This window comes from Gossypium arboreum, chromosome 5 (genome assembly GCF_025698485.1).
Source record: "Gossypium arboreum isolate Shixiya-1 chromosome 5, ASM2569848v2, whole genome shotgun sequence".
NCBI lineage: Eukaryota > Viridiplantae > Streptophyta > Magnoliopsida > Malvales > Malvaceae > Gossypium > Gossypium arboreum.
The window spans coordinates 76744511-76752484 of NC_069074.1; the positions used below are offsets into that span (position 1 = coordinate 76744511).

Sequence of the window (7974 nt, forward strand, 5' to 3'; positions counted from 1 at the left end):
TATGAATTATGGACTAAATTGAATAGATTGAATGTTAAATGTACTGAATTTGATACTATATAGATCAAGATAAGCCGAGATCGAGTTTAGATCAGGGAAAAGAGAAACTTGATGAATAACCGATAGTTTTTATTCGAATGATACGAGGTAAGTTCGTATAATTAGAATTGAACTTTTAGATACTTGTAATTATTTGAAATGAATGTATATAATTGAATAATTGATATAATTAAAATATGAATGCCTTATCGATATGATCTATTTGTTATCGAGCCTTGTTTGAACCGTATGAATTCGTAGGATACGAGTGACATGTCACTAGGGTTACCATTTTGGTTGAGCTCCTGCATTTGTTACGGACTCACCACAGCTCGTATGAGCTTACTGATTGAAAGTAAAATGTTACAAATGATGTCAATGATGTATGTGAATTTGTATATATATGTTGAGTATTGACTTGAGGTAATGGATGATCTCATGTATTTATAAGACTAACCTATTGATGAACACTTGTGTTAGACATTTGGAAATTGTAATGAGTTTACCTTATTTATTTAACTTGATTTGGTATAAATGGTAAGTTTAATTCTGAATTATATGAGCTTACTAAGCTATAAAGCTTACTCTGTTTCTTTTCCTATGTTTTATAGAGGTTCGTTATCTCACTCATTTTGGACAAGTCGGAGTTTCACATCACACTATCCAATTGTCGATAGGTACTTTTGAATTTGTAGATAATTATAAATATGGCATGTATAGGCTAGTTTTAAGTATGATAAATATGGTTACTTGGGATCATGATTTTGGTATATGTTGTGTATAAGTTAAGCCTTGTGATTTGGCTAAATTTGATAGTATGTTTTGGTAAGTTTTGACTCTTGGTTTATGGAATGAAAATTATGCAAATGATGTCTTGTTATTTGGTGGGCATATAAATGGAAGATGCATGTTATTTATTAGCAATAAATACTATGTTGAATTGGTACCAATGTTATGGAATAGTTGCCTTTTGGGTTATAAAATGTTGTTATTTATGCTTGTGTATGTATATGAAACTAGGGTGGCAAAATGGCTTTGCAAATAGCCTATGTGTGTCTCAGCCGTGTGTGACACATGGTAGTACACGACCATGTGTCCCCTGGTGTTGAAATGGAATTGAAGTCAATATGTTTCACAAGGCCTCACACACAGGCGTGTGACCAGCCATGTGGTACAAGTCAGTATACCCCCCTAAATCGCACACGACCTAGCACACGGGCTTGTGACTTGGCTGTGTTGATAAGTCAGTATACCCTTCAGTTTTGGCACGGCCTGGCACACCGGCATGTCCTTGGCCGTGCGATGCAAGTTAGTATGTATGCCCTATTTCCACGCTGTTTATGACACGGGCGTGTCTATTAGCCGTGTGAGGCACACGGCCTGTTCACACGGGCGTGTGACACTTGAAATGTTAAAATTTTTCTAAGTTTCCAAAATTTTCATATGTTATCGATTTAGTCCCAAACCACTTCTAAAGCATGTTTAAGGCCTCGTAGGCCCTGATTAAGGATAATATGATTGTATTCAATGATATTTGTATATGAATGTATGAATGTATGAGATTTGGATATTAAATAATGTGTATTGATCGGTAATACCTTGTAATCCTACTCCGACGATGGATACAAGTTAAGGGTGTTACAACAATAAAGGAACCAATTATATATTCAAATAGAGTTATGGATAAACTAGTAGATTTCCAAGTTCAAATGCTAAATCAGGTTCATGAGACAATTTGTTCAATATAACAGATCAAGATAGTTCAGACATATAATAAATCAAATCATTTTCAGATATAGAAGAGATCAAGACAGATGGAATTTTCCTAACCCCATCCACTACACACCACTCTGACCAACCCAACATACCAAAATAGGGTATTTAATACCCATCTAACCCTATACACCACATAGTGTCAGCCTGACACGTTTTAGTAATTACAGACTAGCTGCCATATCAGAATACAAATACCAGTGGTTTAACCACTGTCTCAGAACAAAATACTTTCTCCTTTTCTCATTTCCCACCTAGTACAGATGCATATTTCAAATGACAGCAAATACAAAGTGTAACACCCTACACTCGTGCCCCATGCCGGGTCAAAATATGAGGCATTACCTAACTTAAACTTATGCATATAGACATTTCCATAACACAAAAACATGGTCAAATTAAAATTTTTCAATTTTATTTATAAACTCCTTAATAAGAGCCTATTAAGCCCAAAACATCCATTGGAACCCACTCAGAAACAATCCGAGTCCTTTAAAGAACTCTGAAATTTACTCTTAACACAAGGGCACACGCCTGTGTGACATTTCAACATGGTTATGCTATTGGCCCGTGTGGCTCACACGGCCTAAGCAATACAGGGGACACGCCCGTGTCCTATACCTGTGTGGAATTAATTCTAGATGCACACCTACAGGGGTTTTCACACGGCTTGGAACACGCCCGTGTCTCTGGCTTGTGTCCTTCAGACGGCCATGACATGCCCGTGTCCTAGCCCATGTGTAAAAACTTGGACATTCTGTTTCTAACGTCAACAATCCATAAGGGCCACATGGCTAAGGCACACGTCTGTGTGCTAGGTCGTGCCCTTCACACGGCTGAGACATACGGCCATGTCTCTGCTCATGTGTTTACTACTAATAAACGGTAGTTTATACATATTTTTATCCCATTCGTGGCACATTTTATGGATGAATTTTCTTTAGATTTGGTGAATTCGATGCTCCTAATGCCTTGATTTCATGTTTTATAGTTAGGAGAGCATAGGAGAGTGAAAGGAACGAGAAACGGGCCAAAAACGGAAAAAATGGGCCAACGTACAAAATCAACACAGCCTGGACTTCCTCACACGGGCAGACCACATGACCGTGTCTATTTGGCAAAATCGAAGCACAACTCACACGGGTGGACCACACGCCCGTGCCTATTTAACAGGCTTGACCACGACCTGAAGTAATCGCACACGAGCGTCTAAAACGGACGTGTCCCTATCGAGCCCAATTTGAGTCCAATTCGGAAAAGGCCAATTTTGAGGGTTCTTAGGCATTCCAAAGCCTATAAATACACCCTAAAGGAGGAGGAAAAAAGGGCACAGAGGAGGAAGCAGGAAACTGCTCAAGGAAAGCCGATTGATCCATCTCAGAAGCGGGATTCATCATCAAAACTGAAGATCTCCCCTCAATTTCCCTTCAGGAGTTTTGGGTTTTTCTTTATGTTTTGTATTCATTATGCTTCTGAGATGTTTACCTTTTTAGTTATGAACTAAAACCCCTAAATACCTAAGGGGAATGAAACCTAAGCCAGATCTTGTTATTATTATCTGAATTGTATGATAAATATTTGACTTGTTTTTAATTCTTGTTTTGATATTCCAGGATATTGATTCAAGTTAAGCTCTTATTCAGAGGTGGAATAGACCCTGTCTAAGAGTACATTTGTCATAATTAAGCGGAGTTGGTTGCGCACCTAGAGATGGGGTGACAAGATTTTGCCGAATTAGGGTGAAACCTAAAAAGGGGATCCATAGGCCGAGTTAATGTAACCCTAGAACGTTAATTAGAAAGAGATTTCAATTATTCAACCTAGGGTTAGATGTTGTTAGTCTCGAAAGGGATAATAATATAACTTAGGGATTTTTGCGGATCAATTTAAATGAATAAATCGTCCGATTCAGAGTCAAATAACAAGTGAAGTCTAGGTGGATTTTTCCTTAGGTATTGTCTTAATGCAATCGTTTTTCCAAAAGTAATTCCCCAATTCTATTTTCTGTGATTTCTTATTTTAGGTAGTTAGTTAGATAAACAAAACCCCTTTTATTTTTTAGGCTAGATAATAAAAAGAAAGTTAATACTAGTACCTTTAGTTCCTTTAGGTTCGATACCGGTCTTGCTAAAGTTATACTACTGTTCGATAGGTACACTTTCCTTCATTGTGATAATAGTTAGTTTCAAGAATTATTCATTATAAATATTTAAAACCTGTCACAAATATCACGTATCAAGTTTTTGGCTCCGTAGCTGGGGAACTAAGATATTAGGATCACTCGATTTTTATTACTTTAGCCATTTACTTTTACTACAGTTTAAATTTTATTCTAACTTTTATTACTAATTCTTCTTTTTCCCTTTTTATGGCAGGTTTTTATAGCTTATGACTAGAAGAAACCCGTCAGGACCATTACTTTTTGACAGTGAGATCGATCGCATAGTTCGTAGAAACCAAAGAGAAATAAGGCGAAGCTTAAGATACATAGAGAACGAGCAAGAGGATGATATTCAAACCACAACCAAGGAGATAACTGAAAACCAAGAAAATCTGCTGCCTCCTGCAATTGTTGTTAATCAAATCCTGCTCCACGCACTATGTATGATTATGCTAAAACCAATTTAACAAGAACTGAGTCAAGTATAGTTAGACCTGCTGTAGCTGCAAATAATTTTGAACTGAAACCTAACGCAATTTAAATGATACAACAGTTTGTTCAGTTTGATGGTTTGCAGGATGAGGATCCCAACGCTCAATTGGCAAATTTCCTAAAATTTTACGATACATTTAAAATGAATAGCGTTTCTGATGATGCCATATGTCTTCGGTTGTTTCCCTTTTCATTAAGGAATAAGGCTAAACAATGGTTGAACTCATTACCATGAGGGTCAATTACTACTTGGGAACAAATGACCGAAAAGTTTTTACTAAAATACTTTTCACCAACTAAAAAGGCTAAATTACGTAATGATATCTCTTCTTTTGTGCAGATGGGTTTAGAAACACTCTACGATGCATGGGAGAGATACAAGGACCTTTTGAGAAGGTGCCTTCACCATGGGTTACCACTTTGGATACAGGTTCAAACATTCCATAATGGCCTAAATCCTTCGACTCGGCAGATGATTGATGCAGCCGCTGGAGGAACTATCAATAACAAGACACCTGAGGCGGCTTACAAATTTATTGAGGAGATGTCACTGACTAACTATTAGTGGCAAGTTATGAGAACAAAGTCGACGAAAGTAGCCGCTGTTTTCAACCTCGACGTGATTACTATGCTATCCAACCAAGTAGAACTTTTAAATAAAAAGATTGACGGTTTGTGTGGTTCTACTCAAGTTCATCTAGTGATGAGGTGCGATTCGAATGGAGGAGGAGCGTGTACAGAATATCAACCCTTCAACCCTAGCATCGAGGAGGAACAAGTCCAATATATGGGTAACAATAACTCTAGATCCCAAAATAACCCATATAGTAACAATTATAATGTAGGTTGGAGGAACCATCCCAATTTCTCGTGGGGTGGTCAAGGAAATCAAAGGCCACAACATCCTCTGAGTTTTCAACAAACACCTTACCAGTAGGAGAAAAAGTCGAACCTTGAGGAGATGCTAACAAAATTTATATCGGTGTCAGAAACTCATTTTCAGAATACTGAGACAGCGCTTAAGAATCAACAAGCATCGATCCAAGGGCTTGAAACTCAAATTGGATAGCTTGCCAAGTTGATTTCTGAACGACCACAAGGTAGCTTGCCAAGCGACACAGAATCTAACCCAAGGGAGAAACTCAACGCGATTACTAGTCGAGATGAGGAAGGGTTAGTGGCAAGACCAAGGCCAGAACCGATGGTAAGCAAAGTTAAGAATGAGGTAGGCCAAAATGAACAAAAATTGGTAAGTATAGAATATAAACCTCGTGTGCCATACCCTAATGCGACAAGGAAAGACTGCTCAGATGAACAATTTGGTAAATTCCTTAAACTCTTAAAAAAATTACATATTAACTTACTGTTTATTGAAGCTCTATTGCCGATGCCAAACGCAATGAAATTTTTAAAAAAGCTTTTAGCAAATAAGCAGAAGTTGGACGAGGCTTTACATGTGAAGCTAAATGCAGCGTGCTCAGCTATTCTATAGAATAAACTACCCAACAAATTGAAAGATCCAAGGAGTTTTACAATTCCTTGCTTAATTGGTAGTTTAGATGTTAATAATGCATTAGCTGATTTAGGGGCTAGTATTAACCTCATGCCTTACAAAATGTTTAAACAACTAGGTCTTGGGAAACCCAAACAAACTAGGATGAGCATTCAATTAGCAGATAAAACTATAAGATTTCCTAGGGGTATTATTGAAGATGTGCTAGTTAAAATCGATAAATTTATATTTCCCGTTGACTTCGTTGTTCTAGACATAGAGGAGGATAGCAACACTCCTTTGATTTTAGGAAGGCCCTTTTTAGTGACTGCTAGAACGATTATTGATGTTGGCACAGGTGAGCTCACACTTCGTGTGGGAGACGAAACAATCACCCTTCAAGCTCGCAATTCCGGCAACACATCGAAAATTGAAGGTGATTGTCTAAACCATTCTACTAAAACTGACAATATGGTGCAACCTACTTTGTAGGAAATGAGTTTGAAGGAAGTACATGAGCCATTTTCAAGCAATAGTAGAGGACCCATTCATGAAGAACGAAGGCTACAAATCGAGGAGCTAGATGAATGGTAGACACATAAACCGAGAACACACAATGAACCAAAACTACACCAGAACAAGCTTAATACCTTTTGAAATCAACTTACAGTTGGAGATAAAGTTTTATTAGATGCCGCAGATTCTCACATTGTCACTAACAAACTGAATGAAGAAATCCTTCTTACGGTACTTAGCATTTTTCCCATTCGGTACAGTCGAGGTAAGTCATCCCAAGTTTGGCACTTTTAAGGTAAACAATACCCGCCTAAAACCTTATTTGATGAGATTCATAGCAGGAATAAGGAGTATAAACTACTCGAACCACCATGATCACACACCAGGGAGGTAAGTCAAGCTTAGACTATAAATAAGTGCTTCTCCAGAGGTAACCCAAGCACTAACAATATTACTTCCTTTAAATTTTAGCTTTTAAAATCTAACATACTAACCAAATCTTTGAACACAGGCTTTTCAGAGGCCGTGCACATACCACAGGATTCAACACGACCGTGTGCAAATAGGGAAAAAAAAATTTCTTCCCTAACACGGGATGCGGCAAGTAGCCATGGCCGTCCGACATGGCTGTGGGCGAAACTGCCAAAATAACACGGGCGTACAACACACCCGTGTTTTGAAACTATGGGTAAACCTGTCAATTTAACACGGGTGTGAGCCTATATACGCGGGCGTGGGAGAAGTGAACGGGATTGACACGACTGTGCAACATGGCCGTGTGTACACCAATGCGCCTAATTTCAAAAATTTCGAAACGCACGGGCTGAGCTTAGAGCACATGGGCGCGCCCCACAGCCATGTGCCCCAATTTCTCTATAAACACCTATTATTTATTTTATTTTTTTATTTCCTTTTAATACTATTTCATCCTGAGTTTTTACAATTTTTATTCTTCGGCTATTTCATTACGAGTAATTATGCTTCAATGGTACCTCTTAAAGAGTTCCTGATTTTATCACAGTCAGAAAGAGTATCCTCCTCCATTCTCACGTCGATTATCCTCCAAAACTCCAGTTCAAGAAATTCATTCATCATTCAGGAAGTTTCACTTCTCTCCCTATCTTATGATTATGAATTTCTCTCCCTATCTTATGATTATGAATCTATCCTTTTCATTGTATCTATCTTTGTACATTGAGAGCAATGTACACCTTAAGTGTGGGGGGTCTTTTATATTAGAAAAATCCTTGAATTTTGTTTCAATCTCATGTAATCTTCTCATCTCATTATTAGAATGAATTCCAATTAGTCTATAATGTTTATTGATATATCTTGAATTAAAACATAGGCATTTATGCATTGATTGTTTAAACTATAAGACATTAGGGAATCAAGCATGATAAGTTAATTTTTGATGAATTAATAACTTTTAGGTTGTTTCCCCAAGTTTAGGTATTATCTTGAATTGGAATTCACAAAGTTTAAACATCAAAAAGCCATA

At 37.5% G+C, this 7974-nt stretch overlaps 1 non-coding gene across 1 annotated transcript; it reads right to left on the bottom strand.

The window, feature by feature from the left end:
* Positions 1-4772: 4772 nt before the first annotated feature.
* LOC128293513 (small nucleolar RNA R71) lies at positions 4773-4879 on the bottom strand. Its single transcript, XR_008283694.1, has one exon. It is a non-coding gene; the product is annotated as a small nucleolar RNA R71 (small nucleolar RNA).
* Positions 4880-7974: the final 3095 nt, after the last annotated feature.